General features: G+C 39.4%; 1 protein-coding gene across 1 annotated transcript in view; it reads left to right on the forward strand.

Moving 5' to 3' along the window:
• Positions 1-6,811: 6,811 nt before the first annotated feature.
• HS3ST1 (heparan sulfate-glucosamine 3-sulfotransferase 1) overlaps positions 6,812-23,452 on the forward strand; it is a 47,802-nt gene continuing 31,161 nt past the window's right edge. Inside the window, exon 1 of the mRNA XM_020992291.2 lies at positions 6,812-7,428. The gene's annotated coding sequence lies outside the window, so the exon portion shown is untranslated. The remainder of the gene's footprint in view (positions 7,429-23,452) is intronic.

Raw genomic sequence — 23,452 nt, forward strand, 5'->3', positions numbered from 1 at the left:
AGCCACCATTTTTGAAGCACCTATCTCTAAGACTGAAAACTGCAGAGAAGATGCCAACTTTCAGTGGTGAAGGGAGTTCCCTATGGTAATGAAATCATAGGTTTAGTTCCTATAAGTGTGGTATAATGTATAGTGAGCTGGTCATGGAGTCCAGAAGAAAAAGGTTCAACTCCTGCCTCTGACATATATTGGCAGTGAGACCCTGGTCAAATCACTTAGAGCCAGGAAATGTTCTGAGACTTTAGGATGCTGAGCAGCTATATGCCTTCATTGTTTGAGGGAATTTCCTCAAGACAAATTCTTAATGCCAATGAAATACAAGACAATTTAACAAAAAAAAAACAAAGTATTTTGTTAGGCATGAACAGTACAAAGATAATTGCCATTATGGTTCCCCCTCATTCATCTTATAATCTAGCAAAGGGAATATAACTCAGATAAATATTCAAAACTTTACTGTGACTATCATGCTGAATAGAATAGAAACATAGAATGACAAAAAGTTCTATTATAGGAAATATCATTTTCCAGCTGTGAGGATCAAAGAACTATACAAGCTTTGTAACTATAAGGTGCTATAAAATATTCAATATTATTAATACTATGACAGACCCTCGTGTGTCCATGAGTCCGTTGACCACAAATGTAAAATAAATGGGTTGGGCTAAATTATTTTCTAAATCTATCAAAGTTTCTGTGACCTTTGGTACAAATTCTCACATCATTATCTTGATTTTAAATCTGGACTTAGAAGAAAGCTTTGAATGGAGATGTTATCAATGCCATCCTTTAATGCTATCCTCTAAGTCCTTCTAGTATAATGGAAATGGTATAAGATTTGAAGTCAGAAGATTTAACTGTGAATACTGTCTCTGCCACTCATTATGTGACTGTTGGGTTTCTTTCTTTTTTTGCTTTTGTTTTGGTACTACCGTCATTTTTATCATAAAGGATCAGACTACATATGAGCAAATATTTCTCCAATAACTTAGGTCTGTATTTCAGTGAACACCATTCTATCATTATATTAATATAGTTCTTGTGTGTATCTCGGTAGGGAGACTAAAAGTCTTTTATATAAAATGTATTTTTTCTAATTTGTTATTTATTTTAATTTTTTAATTTTATTTTTAACTTTTGAGTTCCAAATTCTCTCCCTCCCTCCTAAATCTCTCACAACTACTGAGAAGGCAAGCAACATGTAACTACATATGTGAAATCACGCAAAACATTTTCCATATTAGCCATACATATTTCCCAAAAAAAGCAAGAAAAACAAAGTACTATGTGACTTTGAAAAAACCACTTAACTATTCTGGAATCAATTTCCTGACCTGTAAAATGAGGTACCTTAATGAGATCATCCTTAAGCTCACTTTCAACTCTAAATCCCAAGATTTTTGGTTGAATTAGGGAAGGGAAAGAGGGCAGAGCTTCATGGAAGATGTTAGAAATGTTCAGGGAAATGTGAGTAATGGATTCATAAGGACAAAGGTACATTGTTTTCAAATGTATATATACATGGAGTTGGAGAGATTTATTTTTGGTACAAAAAAGGTCCTGTGGTCTTTGGTGTCTGGAAGAAGTCAATCATTTCCTGTCTAACAGTAAGACTACCAGGCTAATTAGAAAAGGAAAAATGAAGTGATGAGTAAATTAAAACAATACTTGACCTTCAACCCCATCAAATCAGTAGATGTATTTGCAGATATAAATATGACTTTTAAAGCATAATCATATCCTGTTCGGTTGATCATATTAATAAAAATCTTTTAAAAAGGACAAATAATGATGGACAAGTCACTTTCTCTGTGTGAGGGGGGAGTGTATATATGTGTATACCATTATTATACCCATTTTACAGATGAGAAAACTGAGTTTGAAGTCACACAGTTAACAAGTGTGAGGTAGGATTCAATTTCAATTCTCCCTGATTCCAAGTTTGGCATTCGGGGTGCTGTGCCACAGAGCTCTCTCATTTTACAGTTAGGGGAAACTGTAAAAAAGATAAACAGGTAAATAAATTGACTTGTTCAGAGTCATGTAATCAAAGACTGTTTTTACTTTACAGCCAGCACTTTGCCCACTATGCCTTGCTGCCTCTATTCTGCCAAATGGAAGGACTGGTATGAGTGGTCTGTAAGGTCCATTTGAGCTATAAAATTCTACACTTGCATGATTGATTCCAAGTGAGATGGAACACTGTGGATCTACTGTGATCTGCTTTATAAATGAGATTCTATACCTAGGCAAGAATGGGAAGTATGCAATTACTTGGGTCCCATAAAGCCTCACACAAAATGAGGGCCTTTTAAAAATACATTTGATGTTTAAGGTGATTCAGCAGCAAGAGCTATTAGTGTGCCAATGTAAATCAGGACTAGGAAACTTTATTAAAATTGGATTTTTAACCTGATCACAATTTCCCCTGCTTATAAAGAATCCCATTGGACTCCTTAATATTCACATTATTAACCTGAAGGATTCAAATAGCTTTTATGAGAGTTTGGGGTGCACTTGCTTAATATACATTGGATACCTACATCTTATTGATTGTGGAGATATAGAATGCTCTATATTGTGAGCTAGGGTATACATAAAGTTAATCTGGGTATTTAAAAAATCTTCTTGAGAATTCTGGTAATACTTTTCTTTGCCTTCATCTTTTCTCTACCTCAAAAAAGAAAAAGATGCAACGAAAGTAATAATAATTAGGAGGTAGGTATTATTATTATTATTCCCATTTTACGAATGGGGAAACTGAGATAGACAGCATTTAAGTGACTTGCTCAGGGTCATACAGTTAATTCATGTCTGAGACCAGATTTTACCTCATGTCTTGCTGATTCCAGGTCCAACACCCTATCAATTGTGCCACCTAGCTGCCTAACCCTGGTATGGAGAAAAGAGCTGGACCTTATGATCAGAGTAACACTAGAGCAGAAGCAAGGAGAATTCAGTTCTAACCTTGAGTCTACTGCTGACGGTGTGACATCTGTTAAGTCAGGTCTTTAGGACTTAGTTTTCTTCATCTGCAAATTAAGGAGGTTGGATTAGGTATCAATTAAGTTCTGTTTCAGGAGTTAGATTCCATGATCCTCTGACTGGAATATGAATCAACACCTTGGTTATTTAAACTGGCCAAATTGCTGCAAAGCTGCTCCATTCTTTGCTTTATTTCACCCATGGAAATGGGCAATGCAAAGTCTCAAGTTGCTTTAATTGTTAAAGCACTTACAGGATGCCCTCTGCCCTTTACCTCCTGATCATTACCTCATCTTGTATTGTTCCTTCATTGCTGTGTGTGTTTACTTGGCCAAGCTTGAAATGCTGTCTCTAGTACTGAGCACCTATGTGAATGTCAACCAAGGAAACCAATATTTATTTAGTGTTTCTGTTATGACACGGGTTCTGTGCTGGGCACCAGGGACACAAAGTTAAAAATGAAATATCCCTTGCCTTCAAAGAGGTTACATTCTATCCAGCTTTCCAAATCTCCACTTTTTCAACTGTAAAAGTGGATGAATGTACTGTCTACCTCTCAAAATGGTTATAAGGGAGAATAGTTTGTAAATGTTTAAATGTCCAGAAATATGAACTATATTTTTAAGTGTACCAATGTGGGGACTTCCTTTACCAATATAAGTGGCAACAGCTCTATAACTCCATAAATCAGGGTCTGTGAACTTCTCTTTTGAAAGTATGTTGATGACTGTATTTCAACATAATTGTTATTGTACATTTTAGGCATTTGAAAACATGACTCTGAGGAGTCCAGTGACTTCACAATACATCTCAAGGAGTTCATCATAGGACTGCCAGAATTGATCTTTGACAGTTACTGTAGTTGAACAATTCATTCTCCCTGCAGACAATTGGTTAATAAGTCTCTTTTAACTTAGCAAGGCTGTTCCTCAGAAGAAAACATGCAGTCTACCAAGAGGCTTGGACTTAAAGCCTATAAAACTTGGTAACACCTGACTTCCAAAGCTTGTGTTCTCCTTCATCCTTACCATGTCCTTCAGCAATTCGGGGTCATCTGCATACCTTTTAAGGTATTGGTTGTAGAACTTTGGTGGATGGTGTGCAAAATGTGAGCTATTATTATAACTTTTCATTCAATTATAGACTCATTGAGGGCAATGATCAAATCTTACATGCTTACAATACTAATTGACATCCTACAGGATTGTGCATCCAGTAAACTGTCAAGAAATACTTTAAATCCCTGAATAATTAATATGAAAATGGACATTTCAGGTTTCATCTAATTCTCTAATTTTACAGTTGGGGAAATCAAGGCCCGGAGTGGTCAAATAACTTATCCTAGATCACAAGAATAATGACAGAGCACCCAAAGGGTTGAATCTAGTTCTTGATTCCTAGTTCTGTGCTCACTTGTTGATTGATTTAGGTAACTGACAAATATAGTTAATATTATTATTTGTTATTTTTTTCAAGAAATGTTCTCGGCTTAATAAATACAATAGCAGAGAATTGGGAATGGGAATGGGGAGATGCCTAGGAGCTATAGATATGACTCTTCCCTGACTATTATGACAGTTGACAAGTCACAGCTTTATTATAACCCTGTGAAGGTAGAGGCAATATTTATCTTTCCATATTTCATGTATAAGTTGTAAGGACAAGATCACACACATATATGAAAGCACTTTGATCTTTTTAGGACAGAGTTGCAAAAAACTTAGAGTATTCATGGGCTCATTTCTTCTTGAATTTGTCAAGCATGCCAGTTCAACTTTGCAGGGTGGTTCTGAGCCCAAGTACCCATGGGTGGTTCACCACCATATCCTAGCTTTAAACAACTCGCCCCACATAACCCCATGCACCTGAACTCTGAGCTCTTCGTGATGATGGGAGGAATATAATTTCTTTTTAAAGCCAACGGAAATGAAAAGCCAGAGATTTTCAAAAGGGGACTCTAAAGTGATTTTCAAATTTGCATTTTCTGCTTGGAGTCATCTGCCAACATTTAGCCTGGAGAAAAGAATTAGCTGTGGTCATGGAAATCCCTAATACCTTATGATGTCAAAATCCTGAAGCTTCATCTATAGAGGTATCACATTTTCAGCCTTATCTGGCAACATGGAAACGCCTGACTTTTGTTGGCCTGGGAAGAAGATGCCTGTGTAGTCATTTAAACTAGTTAAGACTGTACATTTCTCATGGGAATATCTTGACAAATGAAATGTTTTAATGTCCTTTTAAAAAGTCAAATAAAGAATTCTAAATAAATGAGGTTTGGAAGATTATAGGAGTTGCTGTTGGAAGGGACCATTAGTCTGATCCTCATCTTTTAAGTGAGGAAACAGAGGGCCAATAAGGTAAAATTGTTGGCTCAAGACGCAGAAATGAAGAGCCCTGGTGGTCATCTTGTCCAATACAAGGAAACCTAGGTCCAAAGAGTTTTAAGTGACTCACCCGAAGTTATAATCAGCAAATGGAGAATTTGAACCCAGGTCTTTGGATCCTAAAGTCTAGTGCTGTATATCTTACACCAATCTGTTGGAGCTCTCCTAATAGCTATTTATCTGAATGTCTGATCTAGTTATACACGTGTATAATGTGTCTATAGATCTAGTTGCACACACACACACACAAAATACAAACATGCACTTAAATATACATTTATATATATGCATACACATACATAGCCACACCTATATAAATACATGTATATTTGTTCATGCATAAGATAAGTTTGCATACACTTGCATGTACAGATATATGTACATACTTTGAACTGTTCCATTTGTGAATTGTTCCTGATCTTCCTGTGAGAGTGGACTCTAAGATGACAATAAAAATGATGCTGCTGCTGCTGCTGATAATAATAACTGCGCCTTGGAGACATCTTTCCTAAAGCTCAAACCCAGTGCTTTACTAAATCTTAAGTTTTAACAACTTATGTATGGATTCCCTCAGAACCACACAAGCACACGTTTGTCAGTGGGAAAGGAGTTTCACACACACACACACACACACACACACACACACACACACACACAATAAAACCGTGATTTGAATTCACACATAAAACCATCCTGGCTTCAATAAACCCTGAATCATAAAGAGCAAGGCGGAAGGGAGTTCTTAAATGGCGACAAGCACGCAGCGAGCTGGGCAGAAGGAGGGAACTCTCTCTGGGGCCCGAGAGTCTGCAGGACCCTTGCTCCTTGCCAACCACAGAGGACGTTTGCAGCCTTTTCCCTTCCCTTTCCTCGGGCAGGTCCGGGCTCGGGCTGTGCTTTGGAGACCTTGGAAGGAGCGATCTCTCCTGGCCCCAGTTACCTGGAAGGGCGGGGGAGGGGAAAGGTGCCGGGCACTGAGACGGAATGGCGGAGGGGGCGGATGGAATTTTGCTCTGGATCCTTTAGATGGGTCAGCACCAGCAGGAGGCTCTCAGCGTGCGCGCCTAGGCTCAATCACAGGCACAAGCTCCGCGGGTAGAGGAGAGCGGTCCCCCGGAAAGCTTGACTTGCAGCAGCGCCTCTCCTTCGAAGATCTTCCCTTTGGAAGGGAAGCTGGGGAAAGGGAGGCAAAGACTATCTTTCTCTTCTTCCCTTTCCCCTGCCCCAACTGACCTCAGCACGCGTAGCCAGGGACAGAGCCCCAGTTCTGCCTTCCCCGAGGTGGAGACACGGAACCCTGGTTTTCTTTTCCTGCCCGTAGGTCTAGGGAGAGGTGGGGGTGGGGGTGCTGAAACCAGAGCAGCCGCTTCCAGTGGGCGGGGCGGGCTCGCCCATTGACGTGCACTGGGGAGGGAGGGAGAGAGGGAGAAGGAGGGCAGAGGAGAGTGGAGAAGACAGGATAGTTTGCGGAGCGAACTCCAGCCAGGCTGTGCAGCGAGAGCAGCCACAGCGATCGGTCGGCCGCACCTGAGCCGGCTCGGCAGCAGCGGGCGCTCGCGCTCCTCCTCCCTCTCGGGCTCTCGCCCTGTTCTTCCTCCTCCTCCTCCTCCTCCTCCTCCTCCTCCCCCTCCTCCTCCTCCTCTACTGATTCCTTCTCCTCCACCTCCCCGTGGGACCAGGATCTGCCAGCCTCCCGCACTGTGTCTCCCACACCACAGCAACAGTCCTCGCTGCCGCTCCAAGCCCTTCTGCCTGCGTCTTTCCGCTAGGGCTAGCAGAAGCGGCGGACCTCTGGTCTCCCTCTACCTCTGTCCCCGTGCATCCCCTTCCCTTCCTCCCCCGACACCCTCCACTTTCCTCTGGCCCCAGCATCTCCCGCAGCACCCTCACCCAAGCATCCACGGACCAAACCCTCCAGTCTTGGAGGGTTTAGCGAAGATCTTGCCCCTGCCTGCCTCGCTTCCTCCGTCCACTTCTCTCCCGAGTTGTGAGGTGCTCCATGGCCCTGACAGAGGGACGTCTGCGGGACGCCGACGGACTGCACAGTGCAAGTCAGGTGAGTGACCTGAGCAGGAAAGCAGAGAAGTGATTGCTTAGGGACTGACCGTCTCAGTTGCAGAGTTTGCAGGAGCATGGCCATGAAAGGGTGTCGAGTGCACAAGGTCCCTGAGCAGTTGAGAACGGACTTCTCCCTCTTCGGAAGTAACAACCGGAGACGACAGGTGCTTTAGGGCTAAGACTAGCGCCCGAACGGGATAGGGTGGGGGTTGGGGGCGCAAAAAAAGAAGGAAGGGGCAAAGAGTGGGGTTTGTCCCCACCTCCCGCACTGCTTTCCTGGCCTTTTTATGCCCAGAAGTGTAAAATCTCTACATTGGGTGTCACTGAGAACTAGGAGATATGGTTGTTTTGATTCTGTTCAAAAAGGGTGTTGACCTGACTACATCTCTAACATGTATCCCCGTGCCTTCTTCCCGAAGAACCGAGCATATTCGCAAGAGAAGCATCGGTGAGCCAAGCTGTGATGCTTAGGATGTGAAAGTGTAGAAAGTCACTTGGTATGGAGACTGGGGAGGGGGGGCTCTTCTTGAAATTAGGTTGGAGAAGGGAAAAAGGACGAATTTTCATTTTAAAGGAGATATGGTTTAGGCTTCAGTGAAGATAGCATTTTAGTGCCCTAAATGGTACGCATGAAAATATAAATTGAAAAAACTACCTCCACACCTCCAAATCTGTTTCTATGTCTGTACAACATCAATAGTAAATGCTTTGGGGAACAGGCGGGACTCGAATACAGGAAGAGCTTGAGGGTGTCCTTAGCCTTAGCTGAGCCTCCTGATTTCCCCGGGTGTAAACTCAGTTTAAGGTACATCATTGTTACCTTTGCCTTTTCGAAGGATCTGTCCCAATTTGGTTATGCCGAAGGGAGCGGTAGCTCCGGCAACTCCCACTGCTTTCAGGTGGAGGTCTCTGCCCTTGGTACTTTACACAGCCCCACTGCTGTGTGACTCACTTGCCATATAGTGTCCGTGAAACCCGAACTGTCTGAGAAACGGCCAGGTAAGAAGGTGAGATGGAGATAGGGAGCCCAAGGAAAAGGAAACCTCCTCCTCGGCAGAGGTGGCCATGTCTTCAACTCCCCTCTTGTTAATTCCGTCTCATACTATAAATCGTTCACATCTTCCCTTCTCCTATATGAGTGCAGCCCATCATGTGGTGGTCGCTGAGCTAGCTGTCCCTTCTGCTATGGATGAGGCTTATTGATCAATTGATAGGATTTGGTCTCCGGATCCCCACACCGGACCAATGTTAACTGTAAGTTATTTTTATCCACACCTTGTGCACAGGCTCTTGGATTTCATGGGGCTCTGGGAAGGTAACTGCAAATCCAGTCAATTCAGCCAGCTTTCCTTCCCAGATCCGGCTTTTTTCCAGCTAGAAACATTTGAGATAAGCGATTTAGAGGGAGGGAGAGGAGGGTTCAGGCAGCCATACCAAGATCTCTCTCACTGAGTTCAGGAAAAGACTTAGATCCTTGCACAGCTCCAGATGGGCTGCTTATGAGACATACATTAAATCATTGTACAGTTGGTGCTGATAGAAGGAAACCTACCTTTGGGAAAAGGAAGCTGCTGCTTAATTACCTTGATAGCTTGAGCAAAGGGAAGGAGGCTATGCAGATGATGATGTTGTCCAACTTCACTTTCAGGCCTTAATGTTCTTTCCTCCCCCCCCTAAATTAAAGCCTTTTGTTGTGAAGTGCAAAAGCAAGATCTAACACAAAGCCTTATTCTAGCTTAACAAGAAAGAAAACTTTCTTTTTTTTTTAATATGCCTGGCTTTTTTGAAGTGTACTTTTGGTATATATAGAATATATTCTCCCTGAATAACCTTCTTGTGTAGAAATAAGCTGCTCACTTAAATTCTAGAGCACAAACTCCCATAAGTTGTATAAATTGCCACAGAGCATCCCCACCTTACAGGCTGGACACCTCAACAGTTAATCACTCCTAGAACCCTTTCTTTGTCCCTCATATTTGGGGGGATGGCACAGGATTGCAAGAGTTACATATGGAAATGAACTATTATCTTACATAAGTATTCTCTAGTACCAGGCAGTGAAAGATTGGTCTATTTGCTGTATTTCCCAGTGCTTGCTTAGGGGATCTGACTATTTCAACTGGGTTTGACGTGGATCAATAAATTCATGACTAAGCACCTTTAGCTGAAGCAGTTAATTACAGCCAGTATTAAGAAGTGACAGTCCTTTAGGAAGATGTACTAGGGAACATTTGGCAGTGAAACATTTCTGTGAAGAGATTGAAGCGTAGCATGTGGAATTCTTGCTCATGAGGCAAGGAGGTGATACTTTGAGATGGGGGTCTGCTGGGAGGAAAGAAAGATACAAGAAAGGCAGATGGCTTGCTTTTAAAATTCTCTCACTTTAGGCAACTTTACTTACTGTTGATAGAAACTTAAACTTTGAATTTTTGCTTGTTTTCAGAAGTCTTTCATCAGAAAATCCCTGTATTTCTGAATCTACAAAGGGAGAATAAAAGCAGAAGCTTTACTAATTATTGAATTAAAAAAAAAGTTAATTGTGACTAGAGGAGTTTGGCTATAAGCAAACTTAGGCAGCTTAATATTCTTGTGCCAAATACAGGGGGAAAGGAATCCATGCTTTCTCACTGTCTTTTCTCTATTCTCATTCTAAAAGCATTACTTCACATTGAATAGTCTTTGCTCTGATGAGATTGGAGTTTGGAATTTCAGAGGCGTAAGGAGATTGTATACATCATCTAATGGAAATTTGTATTGAGGTTACATGGTTAGGACATTTTGCTAGGCTCTTTTTTTTGAGGGGGGAGCTGCCCTAGTCTACTGAGCAGTAACTCAAGAAGCATATGATTCATGCTTTCCTTTCTCAGAACTATTGAATTTATAGGGTGGCAGAACTGGAAGGGTCCTTAGTACAAAAAATATTAGAGCTAGAAGAGAACTTGCAATACAGAATATATGAGTAGGAGAGGTCCTTTGAGAGCAATGAACAGCAACCCTACAAAACTAGAAAAGAATGTTGTACATAAAGTCAAAGACCCTTGACTGAAGTCCTGTTGGTGCCATTTATGATCGATATGACCTTGGATAGGTCACTTAGCTTCATTAGCCTTCAGTTTCCTGATCCATACAATGAGGGGGTTAAAGTAGTTGAGCTTTAAGGGTTTTTTCGTTTTTGTTTGTTTTTGTTTTGTTTTTTACTTGAAATCTATGATCCTGTGAACATTCCTCATAGAGATGAAGAAACAATGGCTCAGATAAATGTGCTGAGCACAATGTGAAATAGTAGCAGAGCTGGGAACTTTATAAAATGAACTCTGTGAGATGCTATGGACTCACCTCTTGACTTTGTTCTTGTCTAGAGCTCTGTTTTTTTTTCTCTGCTGTTTTCTTCCTTCTGTCCTTCCTTCCTCCCTTCCTTCTTTCCTTCTTACTTTCTTTTCTTCCTTCCTCCCTCCCTTTCTGCCTTCTGTCTTCCCTTTCTTTCTTCCTTCCTTCTTACATAGATGTGTTTCTATGGTATAAATACACAAGAGAATCAAGAATGGAAATATTATCCTGATAGGTGGGGTAGAGGCAGTGAAACCATATGTAAAGCCAGCACAGGCTGTTTATATGCATGTTCTGACTTTAAACATAGTTAGCAGTGCGATGCTTACACCATATCCTTTCTCCCTACATTCTCTCCCCTTGTTCTGTAATTATTTAAATACTCAAAATATATGTTCTAAATTATTTATGTGTTTTGTTAGCTAACTCATTTGTAACTTACTATGTACCCAGATACTATGCCCAACTTGGTAAATGTGTTCTTCTTTAAAGTATCATTTTTGTGTTCTATATACTGCTCAACTCATATCATTTCAGCCATCTTAACACTGTCTCAATGGATTAAAATATATATATATATATTTAATAATGTAGAATTTTATCCATTTAATATGAAATTCATAGTTTGGGATTGTTATATAGAAAATAGCTATTACACTTTCCTACAAAATATTCATTCTTTATTTTTGATTCCCTTGTAAGAGGGTGAATACTGAACTTTTGGTCTGTGGTTCTGACCTAGTCTTCTGTTCCTCATGACCTTGCATATTGTGCATATTTAAATATTAATCTAAGAATGAGTTGAAAAGTAGTCTGATTATGCTTTACTGGAAAGGTCACTAGACTAATGTTCATGATGCCTGAGTTCCAGCTTTGACCTCCATCACAAATAGCTGTGTGATCTTGGGCAAACCAGCTAATCATTTGATGTTTGATGAGCACCCAGAATGTGCAAGGACATCTAAGTGCTATAATGGATAGATTTCAGGGCCTGGAGTCAGGAAGACTCATCTTTTTGAGTGCAAATTGGGCCTGAGAAGCTTATTAGCTGTGTGACTCTGGGCAAGTCACTTAACCTTGTTTGCCTCAGTTCCTCATCTGTAAAAATGAGCTGGAGAAGGAAGTGGCAAACCATTGTAATATTTGCTAACAAAACCCCAAATGAGGTCACAAAGAGTTAGACATGACTGAAACAACTTAACAACCACAACAACAGACTATACATGGTACTTTCCTAAGTTCTCACCAACAGGGAAGAAAGATGAAATTTTTTCCTCCCAATACCCAGCTTTTTCATTTGACTTCTATAGCTCTATCACCACAAGTCATTCATACTAGAAAATGCAATACAAAGTTGAATTAAATTGACAAAGCACTTAACTGTGTGAAGTGCTGTTCTGCTAGGGGCTGAGGGAGGCAAGAAGTTTAGGAAAGGCCTTGCTTTGACTTTTCTTACTCTTTTACTTCCCAGTTACAATCATTGTTCAATTCCTGTTGATGCTGTTTCCACAATCTCTCTGAAATCCATTCCCTCTTTTCTGTTCCCACCATCAGAAGACTAGTACAGAATCCAGTGGCCACCTGCCTTGCAATTGCAATGGTCCCGCCATTGGTATCTCTAACTCTCACTCTTATCCCTCCAATGTATGTGGTATACCACTACCAAACCCTTCAGTGCCTTAGAGTTACCTACTGAATAAAGTTTAAAGCCTAGAAAGAAATTTAAGGGAGAGCCTGGAAACTATGCCATAGTAAAATTTAGAGTTGGGTCTGAAGAACTAGGCTCAAGTCCTTACTATGTTGTGTGCTACAGCTCTGACCCTTAGGCTGTGACTATGGACTAGAAAACAAGAAGAGTAACAATTATGTGATTGTTATCTTAAAAGGTTGTGGCAATAAAAATTTATTGTAACTCAAAGGTTCAATAAAAAAATTAATTAATTTTATTGGAAGCAAATGGCGGCAATAAGACATATACAGGAAAAGCCACTCACGATACAAGGCTGAACAGTTGGAACAGAAGATGAAGAGGGCAGGAGTTCAAAGGAAGGAGAAATTTCTGCAATGTTCAGGGAAGAAATGTGACTTGAGCTGAGTCCTATAAGCTTGACAGGCTTTACCTATTTTGAAAGAAGAAAGGGGAAGGATGCTCTAGAAGAGAGCAGCATGAGCAAAGCTAGGTATTGGGGAAATTGAACTGTATATTCCAGGGACAATGAACCACTTAACTTCTCTGTGGTTAGTGACCAAGAAATCAATCAGCTTTTATTAAGTGCCTGCCATGTGCCAGGCACTGCACAAAACACTGGAGATACAAAGAAAGGCAAAAGACTATTCTCAAAAAGCTCAATCTCTAATGGGAGACACCATGTTAAAAAAAAAAAAACACCACGTACAAACAAGCTATCTACAGGATGAATAGGAAATGATTAACAGAGGGAGCACGAGCATTCATGGGGATCAGAAAAGGCTTCTTGGAGAAGATAGGATTTTAGATGAGACTAGAAAGAAACCAGGGTAGCCAGGAGGAAGAGATGGTTAGGAAGAGCATTCTAAGCTTGAGAACCTGCCTTTGAAAATTCCCACAGTCTGAAGATGGAGGGTCTTCTTCCAGGAACAGCAAGGAAGCCCATGTCCCTGGATTGGTGGGGTAGCAGGAGTGAGGTATAACAAGAAAGGAAAGGAAGGAAGGGGGCGCGTTGTGAAGGGCTTTGAATGCTACGCAGGATTTTATGTTTGATCCTGGAGGTGATAGGGAGCCACTGGAGGTGATTGGTCATTAGGAAGAATAATTTGACAGGTGAGTGGAGGATAGACTGGACTGGGGAGAAATTCGAGTAGGCTCCCATTAGCAAGCTAGTGCAACAGTCCAGCCATCCAGTGATGAGGGCCTGCCCCAGGGTGATGTCATTGTCAGAAGAGAGGAGGAAGAAGGGGTATACAAGAGAGGTTCCCAAGGCAAAAGAACAAGATTCTAAAGACAAAGCACTTCCTCTGTCACATACCTAAAGCCTGTCCTGCTGACTTTACAGGGGCTTAGGTGAGGCTCCAGTGAGATTATGAATCTGAAAGCTCTTTGAGATATAGAAAATGCTATACAAATGTTAGGTATTTTAATTATGCATAAAATAAATGTTTGTCCTTATCCTTTACCTCTCCCCTATTCCTCTTATGTTTATTTGTATCCACTGCCGTACCCTGTACATTGTTAAGTCCTCAGCAAATATTCCATCTCTATTGAATATTGATTGAATTTAGAAGCAGCCTGGTTGCAGTGGATATGGTGCTGGGCTTGGTGTAAGGCTGGCCTGGGTTCAACCTCAGCCTCTAGCTTGTAGTAGTTAGATGACTGTCATCTAGTCACTTAGGCTCTCTGCTTGTCAGGCATAGGGGAAGATGGGTTGGGACTCACCGATGCTGAAGAAACCACAGAGTCTTTCATTTTCTCATATTGATTGGATTAAAGTGCAGGAGACATCAGCTAGGACTTGGAATTCTTTTTGTTGTACTAAGATTCTTAAATGACATTTTTAATGGTATTCAAAAAGTGTAGAAAGTTACACTGATGACATATGTGGCAGATTATGAGCAGCCAAGTACAGAATCAAATAGATATTTTTCCCCTAGTGGGGAAATCATTCTTTGCAAGTAAACGAGTTTTTTGTGTATTTGTTTATTTTTATTCTCTTAGGCTGCCAGAACATTATAGTTGTGCAGGGTACCACTAAAATCCTTAATCTTCCCTCCCCTCCCCTCCCCTGCCCTCCCCATCTCTCTTCTTCTCTTCCTTTTTTATTGCACCTATGATTTTATTAATAAAAAAATGAAGAATGAAGTGAAAAATTTCTTGAAGTTGCCCAGGGGTCACTGAGAGGTTAAGTAAGTTACCCAAGGTCATGCAGCTTGTGTTTTTCAGATAAGAGACATGAACTTAAGTCTTCTTGACTCTTGAGGCCAATTTTCTATCCACTGTGCCATGCTTCCTTGCACATGGTGGATTCTTAATAAATGTTCATTCAGTTTGAATTTTGACATCAAGCAAAGTATAAAACAGAGAGACACATGCTCACTTAAGGTGTTTACTATTGTAAAAGTAGCACTAAGATTCTCTATAGATAGTGGTGTCAATATTCACAAATGACATTGTATAAATTGCACCAAGCTCTGAAACTCTACAAATCTTCTTTCACAGGATCTATAGAAAGGGGGAAAATGGTCTAACCATTCTCAAAAATAGAAAAACAATGGACGAAAAATGTGTACCATCCAGACAATGACTTACACAGATGACCTATTGAATTAGTCCATCAGTATATCTGTCTTGGATGAGAACTGTTGATGGACAATGAACTGAGCCTAGAAGTAAGTGGTTGGAGAAGTTTTAGCTGGATTGCATGGCAAACATGGGCCACATTTTCAGCACTCAGGCTGCTCTCTTTCCCAACAGCTCATCTCTTAAATACCATTATTTTCCCAGTGGTGTTATATGGATATATAACAGAATGACTAAATCACAGAAGAATCGAAACTTCAAGTAACTCAAAGAACAGTAGAAAATCATGTGTACGTAAACAGCCTACAAAAAAATTACCAATGATGATTAGCAAGTGAGAATTAACCTGAAAGATATTATCAAGTACACATATAGCCAGAAGAGTCTTTTAAAAAGGAGGAAATCATAGATGAATAGCCACATTGGTGTCCCTAGATATTAAGAGACTCAGAGAAAATATAACAATACTGTTGGAGAATCCTCTCTGAAGGATTTATAGAAAGAAAAGCAGGGGAAGTCATGGAAAAGTTGTAATGTGCATTGGTATAGAGGGGGTATGCATAGGAATAGAATCAGCAATCTGCCAAAATACCAAAGTGCATGTTTAGGTCTGCACCTTTGAGGATAGGAGAGTTGCTTAGAATCAGGTTGGAGCAGCAATAGACCTTAGACATCATATGGTCCAAATCCTTTAGCTTACAGATGAGGTAACCAAGGCCCAGAGTGACAAAAGGACTTGCCTAAAGCCAATTCAATTCACCAAGTATTTATTAAATGCCAAAAAAGGTTCCAGGACCTGTGCCAAGCACTAAGGATATAATGACAAAAATGGAAAAAAAAAAAGATACCTATTCTCAAGGCACTTCATTCTTCTGGAGGAGAAACATGTATACATCTAAATAAATAAATAATGCTTACAAAGTAATTTTTAATTGATCTAATGGAAGAAGTATCTTCTGAGCTGAGCCCTGCATAGAGCTGGGATTTTGAAGAAGTAGAGATAGTGCATTCCAGGAATGGGGGAAAATAGAAGGAAGTGGAAGATGGAATGTAGTATTTGGGGAATAGTAAATAGGCCAGTTCTGCTGGCATGTGGAGTTGCAGAAGGAAAATAATTTGAGGTAAGTATGAAAAGACAGGTGACACAGCAGAACCAGAGCCATAGCTAGAATTTGGATCTCCTGACTTTTGGCCCTGTGTTCTTTCGCTACATTTTAAAGAGTCCCTTCCACTGGGGCCTCAATTCAACCAGGCTAAGTAGATCAACCTGAACAGTAGTTCCTCTGATGGTGGATTGGAGAAGGAGGCTATCCTCTTGGGCCAGATCACTTATGCTCCTCTGAACTCACTCTTTCCACATCCACACTTAATAATACCATGACACTTTGCAGGCCATCACTAATATCTCCAGACTCCACCTCATAAAAACATTTGGGGATACCTAAACTCTCTGGTACATTGCACCCATTCAGAAAATCCAGAAAACTCATTAAATGCTCTCAGTGCATTCTCACCATTCAGCCTCTTAGGTATGAGGTTTATAAAATTTTATAAAAAAGGTTTTATTTATAGGTTGAAGAAAACAAATTTAGCTCCTACAGAATATTACCCATCAATAAGCAGCTAACTTATCTCCAAAGATGTATATGTTGTCTCACTTAGCATTGTGGTAGGTTAAGGTCTAAGGAGACAGTACCTCATTTATTTTTTTTCCCTTTCCCTTTCTTGTTTGTTTGTATTGAGTGGTTTATTTATTTATTTATTTGTTTAGTATCATTGATGCATTCAGTCTTTTTATCACTGTCAGTTTTGGATAACTAACCCCACTCATAACATACACAATTAATGAAGCATCCCTTGGAACTAAGAAAATAAAAGCTAAGCAAAATCAACCTACATGGTAATCATGCTTGACGATCTATGATACATACTGCCCCTATAGGCTTCCACCACTCCAAGGGAAAGGCCTCTTCTAGTTTACAAAACACTCAACAAATGGTGTTGGGGTTGCTCATTCTTGTCCCTTGTGCTGTTCTGGCTAGCTACCAGGAGGTGGCATCGGTACCACTCCCTGGCATGATTTCTGCTCATGGTTCCTCTAGTTTTCTGCATAGTGATGATAGCTTGGTCATCCTTTACTGATAGTCCTTAACCAGGTATGGAGAGAAGGGAGAAATTTTTGAAGGCTCAACAAATTAACAGCATATTTTAACCAATGGAGAGAATCAAACCAAATAAAATTCCAAAGTTCACTTTCTAAGACCTGATTTTCCTAGGTAAGGAAAGGGGTCTATACTGATTCACTCACTTATACTCTCTGAACATCAGTTTTCTCATCTGTAATATACATGTGGTATCTTTTTTACAGACTTTTTGCAAACCTTAAAACATTGTAAAAGTGTCCATGGTTGTTATCATCAAAATAATTGAACTATCATCTGGGCATTGAAAATTTTCAATAATCTTTCCGCACCCTACGTTTCCAGGCTTTTATGTTCTCTGTGTTTTAAACCATTTGACCTACTGTTCATCTCCCACACATCATGTTAATATTTAATGGTAATTACAATAATAATAATAGTGGATATTGTGCCAGGCCTGGAGTCAGGAAGACTTATCTTCATGAATTCATATCTGGGCTCAGAGTCCAAATAGCTGTGTGACCCTGGGAAATCTGCTTAACACTGTTTGCCTCAGTTTCCTTATCTATAAAATGAGCTGGAGAAGGAAATAGCAAACCACAGCAGTATTTTTGCCAAGAAAATCCCAGATGAGGTCAGGAAGAGTTGGACATGACTAAAAAAGGACTGAACAATGGCAACAAATAATGAACTTATTACAACTAGCATTTACATAGCACTTTAAGGTTTTCAAAATGCTTTGCAAGTTATATTCTCTGAACCTTTGCACAGTCTTATAACTGTAATGTCTCTCCAGCCTTTTAGAAGCCCTGCTTCTTTTAAGCTTCAGCTTATATACCCACCTCCTATGGATCACAGGATCACAAATTCAGGCTGGAAATAACCTTAGGGTCATCAGTCACATTCTCTTATTTTACAGATGAAAAACTTTTCATAGTGAGGCTGGTTGTTCATGGTCACTATCTTCTCAAATTATCATGTAGGTATAGACTTCTCAGTTGAAATTTTGCATCCCTTCAGTAGAATGAAAGCTTCTTGAGGACAGGGGCTACTTTTGGGCTTATCTGTCTCTCTAGTTTAAATATAAGGGCTTACAAACAGTAGGTGCTTAATGTTGAATTGAACTAGATTTCCATTTTTTCCTACATATATATTATCAGGCACACACCATTCTGGCAGGAAAAAGACTGTTGAAGGTATGGATTCATTTGAGTGTGGAACAGGTAATAGCTTTGTTTAAAGCTACAGAACAGAGAAACTAGAATTCTCAGAAATAGTTTCAAATCAAAGTATTTCCTTTCCCTTTATCCATGGAGAAATTTCATTTCAGCACTTTTTGAGGCACATTTTTATATCTTGTCGAGCTTCTCCTCAAATTCCTGCCCATTTAAGAGTATGTATATATGCCCCAGTAGGTTTTCCTATGTAAATGATTTTTCTCTTTAGTTAAAAAAAGGAGCAAATCAAAGCTCTGTATCAGCAGTTCAAATACAGGAGGAGAAATGCAATTGCAGATGTGAGGGAAATGAAAGGCATTTTAGATATCTGTGCTTAGAAAAATAAATACATGAGAGAAAAGACGCCAAAGCCTTCTGAAAGCTGCCTCCAGAAGGCTCCCTTGTACTTCATTCAGCTTAGTTCAGGAGCCCAGTTCTTCCTGGAGCCGGGGGCATGTTTCAAATCTCTGGATGCTGCCTGTTGAGTTCTGTGAACCAGAAACCAAGGGAGCTGTCCTAGCGGACAGTTTTTGTAGCTATAGATGATACTAAAGTGGAACACATCATAGGGACCATTTACTCCAGGGATTCTCAACCTGGGTCGTGGGTGGTGGGGTCTGTGAACCTTATACATATACATATACATTTATATACACATACATACACATATACAAATATATAATATATATTTTATATTACATAACATAAATATTATATATATGTACATATATATTATATATATTCTGTTAACTGCATTTCAATTTCCTTCATAATCTCAAGCATTTTATTTTCAGCATTTAAAAACACTATTCTAAGAAGAGGTCCATAGGTTTTGCCAGACTGACGAAAGGTCTATGCCTCAAAAAAAGAAAAATGTTGAGAACCTCTGATTCTAGTCCAATCTTTTCACTTTACAGAGAAGAAAACTGAGACCCACTTTGTGACCACTCCTCCTGCCTCTTTTTTTTTCCTGGGGGGGGAGGTTGGAGGCAGTGGCAGGGGAAGAAAGAGGTCATAAAGTGAATTAATGGCTTAAGTTGTTCAAGAACTTAATTGATCTTAAATTCATCCTAGTAGAGAAGAAAAGGAAAAATGGGAAAAGGGTTGCTCAGAATTCTATATTCCAGACTAAATAAGAAGCTAAGATTTATGAGTTAGGTGCCCAGCATCCCGTATATCTAGTAAGATAGATAGAGCATTTAATAGGCATTTACTGTGTATCAGGCAGTGTGCTAAGTGCTAGATGAACTAGAGAGATAGTCTATAGTCACCTTCTAATAAGAGAAGGTAATATGTAAGGGGACATCAAAAAAGGAGGTGGGAGATCAGAAGACATATGCTTCCTAGTATTTGAATTAAGTCCTAGACATCTTTGGAAGTTGCTTCAACTCTGAGGCTACCAGGGCAAATCTGAATTTACCAAAGCATTGCTTCTTCACATACAAGTGTGGTTAGAAGGTCAACAGTGCTAGGCTGTTATTGGAAAAACGAATATAGTAAACACAAAGGTACTGTTTAGTACATTGAAAGAATAACTGGCATGTTGAAAACTTACACTATGAATTCATTTAGTGCTAGAACAAGTTTAAGATAATAAAACTGTTTAAAAGACTCTCAGTGATGTTACTATGGAGTAAATGACTTCATGTTCTAAGTTTACTAAAAAAAATTCCCATATGACTGACCCAGCGCTGTTCTTATACTGAGCTAGCAAAATTGTTGATTTCTCTTCCAAGTAATATTATGGTTGAATATTCCAAATAATAAGACTGTTGTTACAAATAAATCTTTTAAATCATAGTTTTAGTTTTCCTAAACCCCACTATTTTCCTTATGGTGATATTACATTCTTATGTCCTTGTTATCTCTCTCTCTGTCACTCATATAGATATAGATATAGATATATTGGTCCAAATATAGGTCTTCCCTAATTAGCTTGCATTAAACCTATATGACATCTATAGTTGTGCAAGATGAGAAAAAAAGAGAATAGCAATGAAAGTGTTGAAGATAAAGATATAAGTGATAATAAAAATAAAAGAAATATTATTATTTGAATGGAAGGAAACATAAAAAAAAACCCAAGCAACTCTTTTAATGAAATCATTTTACAATGTATATCTTCATTTTCTCCCCTTCAGTGATATCTCATTTTAGGGACAATTGTTTTGGGAAAATATATAATAATTATATAATAATAGATAATAATATAATAATTATTATACAATATACAATTAGATAATGACATATAATTCAATGAATGCAAGTAAAACATACGTATAGTGGCACTGCATTTATCTGATGGCTTTATCCAAAATATAAGCAATTGCAGAAGGAAGCAAATAAGTTTGCTTATTGAATCTGAGTTTCCAGAGTGGATTTCATCATTTCCTATATTAATAACATTCATTAATAGGAAGAGAAATCAGCATTTTTCTTGGGAGAAACATTCAGACCAGAATTCAAGATGGACAAACTCAAATTTTATTTAAAAACAAATAAAGAACAAGTGAGCATATCTGGTTTCCTAGCTAATAAGAGGAACTGGGGGAGGCACACAGATAGAAAAAGGAATGACAGCTTATAACCATGTAGAAAAAAAGAGACCCCCCCCAAAAAAAAACATGAAAAGCACACATGAGAACTCCAAAAGACACAAGAACATGAGGTCGTTTAGAAAATGGGTGCAACAATGAAATGAACAAACATTTATTAAATAAACTCATTTTGAACTCTTTTAACTCCACTCATTTAATCTGCTTGGGATTTTATATATGTGTGTGTGTGTGTTTGTGTGTGAGTGTATAAACACATACCTATATATACATATATATGTATATATGTTATTTCCCAATAGATTATGTCTATATCCATATAGATGTAGATTTAGATATAGTCTATTGAGAAATAAGACATATACATATAAGTAGGCACAAAGCATATGCAAAATAAATATAAATTAACGATGAGGGAGGAGCAACACTGGTAGCTCAGGGGACTATGTGAAGGCCGTGTGTAGGAGATGACCTTTTAGCTCAGCTTTGAAGGAAGCTGGAGCTTCTAAAATTTTTGGAGGAGTGGGTGTAAGGAAGGCATTCAAAGACTCTGAGACAGGAGATGGAGTGTTGTGTGTCATGATTGTTGTGCCTGAGGAATAGCAAATGGGCTAGACTGCTTGTACCATAGATGGTGTGAAGGAACAGGAGTCTTAGGTGATGCCTGGAAAGGAAAACTAGAGCCCAAATCTGCAGGCTTTCCTTTCACATTTGTCCCTTCTTGTCCATTTACATTACCAGCCCAGATCAGACCTTCATGAACCCTTACCTGAACTATTGTAATGGGGCCTCAACTAGTCTTCTTGCCCCATCTTGCCCCATTTCAAACCATCCTTCACACAACAGCCAAATTAATATTCTGAATGGTTTGTTCTAATAACATCACTTATCTTGTAATATAATCATTATCTGCCTTCATCCTAACTCTTCCATTCATATTTCACATCCATCCTCTGAACACAATCTAAGCCAAGTGGGTTTACCAGTTATTTGTTGATCTTATGGCTGTACATCTTCCCAGGCCATTTTCTGTGCCTGCACTGTGTTTTCACCTCTCTGACTATTAAAATAGCCCTCTTCTTTCAAGGCCTAGCTTGGGGGCTGCCTCCTTTATGAAACTTTTCCTGCACAACAGAAAGCAATTTCTCCCTCAAGTTTCCCATCTACACTGTACGTATCTCCACTCTGCCCTTATAATAATCTTGTTTGTACCATCTTATTTCCTTTACTCCTCCTTAAGCTCTCTGTTAACAGGTGTTATTCTTCATTTTTGTGTCCCCGGGTCTTGTAAACTGCAGAAATTTAATAAATTAGTTGGAGATGTTCTCATGAGTTGGTGGAGAGGAGTCTCACTTTGAAGAATGTTCTTTAAAACACTTAAGGAAGTGTTATCCAGAATAATTAATCTCTTTCTCTCTCTCTCTCTCTCTCTCTCTCTCTCTCTCTCTCTCTCTCTCTCTCTCTCTCTCTCTCTTTCTCTTTCTTTCTCTCCTCCCTTTGGTGATAGGGTCCCATTACCTATAGGTGGCAGTTATCTAACATGTCAATAACATATTAGCTGTTATTTAAAAATCAGAATTGATATTGAAGTGCTAGAATAACGGGCCATATTTGCTGAGATTTAATTTGGACAAATGTAAAGTCTTCCACTTGGGATTAAAAAATCAACAACATGTGATAAAGGTGGCATGGGTGGACCACAATTCAATGACTTTTAGTGGACTGGAAGTTTTATGAACTAAGTGATATGGCAGTCAAAGAAGTGGACATAAGCCCAGATTCCATTAAAGGAGCCATATTCTCTTTAATGAAGGAGGTCAAAAGTCCCATTGGACTTTGATCTAAACAGACTAGGTCTGAAGTATTATACTCAGTTATGCATTTTTTTTTGAAATGCAATAACAACCTAGAGGGCATCAGAAGAAGGGCCATTGCTACAGTGAGGGCATGTCTTACGAGAGTCAGTTAAAAGGACTAGAATGATTATCCTGGAGAATAAAAGACTTAGAAAGAAACATGATAGTCTTCTTCAAGAATCTGAGGTAGCATAGTGTAAGGCAAGGGAAGGATGAGAATAAACAAGTAAAGCAGGCCCTCCCATGTGCCAGGCACTGTGCTAAGCATTTTACAAATACTATCTCATTTGATCCTCACAACAACCCTATGAGGTAAGTGCTATTATTATTCTAATTTTACAGTTAAAAAAATAGAGGTTAAATGACCTGTCATAGGACCCTGTTTGTACCACAATTTGTATTGACTAGTTTACTCCAAACCAGCAAACATTTGAGGCCAGATTTCAACTCTGATCTTCTTGACTCTAGACCCAGTGCTCTGTCTACCATGACACCATCTACTTTGAAGAGCACTGGAAATAGTAAAGAAGCCCTACACTCAGAGTTCAACTCTGATGCTTAATGCCTTTCATCTCTTGGGTTAATGGCTTAGCCTGTCTGAGTCTCAGTTTCCTCATCTGTAAAAGAAGGATAATAATTCTCATAATACTTAT

This window comes from Phascolarctos cinereus, unplaced genomic scaffold (assembly GCF_003287225.1).
Source record: "Phascolarctos cinereus isolate Bilbo 61053 unplaced genomic scaffold, phaCin_HiC Scaffold_9;HRSCAF=440, whole genome shotgun sequence".
Lineage (NCBI taxonomy): Eukaryota > Metazoa > Chordata > Mammalia > Diprotodontia > Phascolarctidae > Phascolarctos > Phascolarctos cinereus.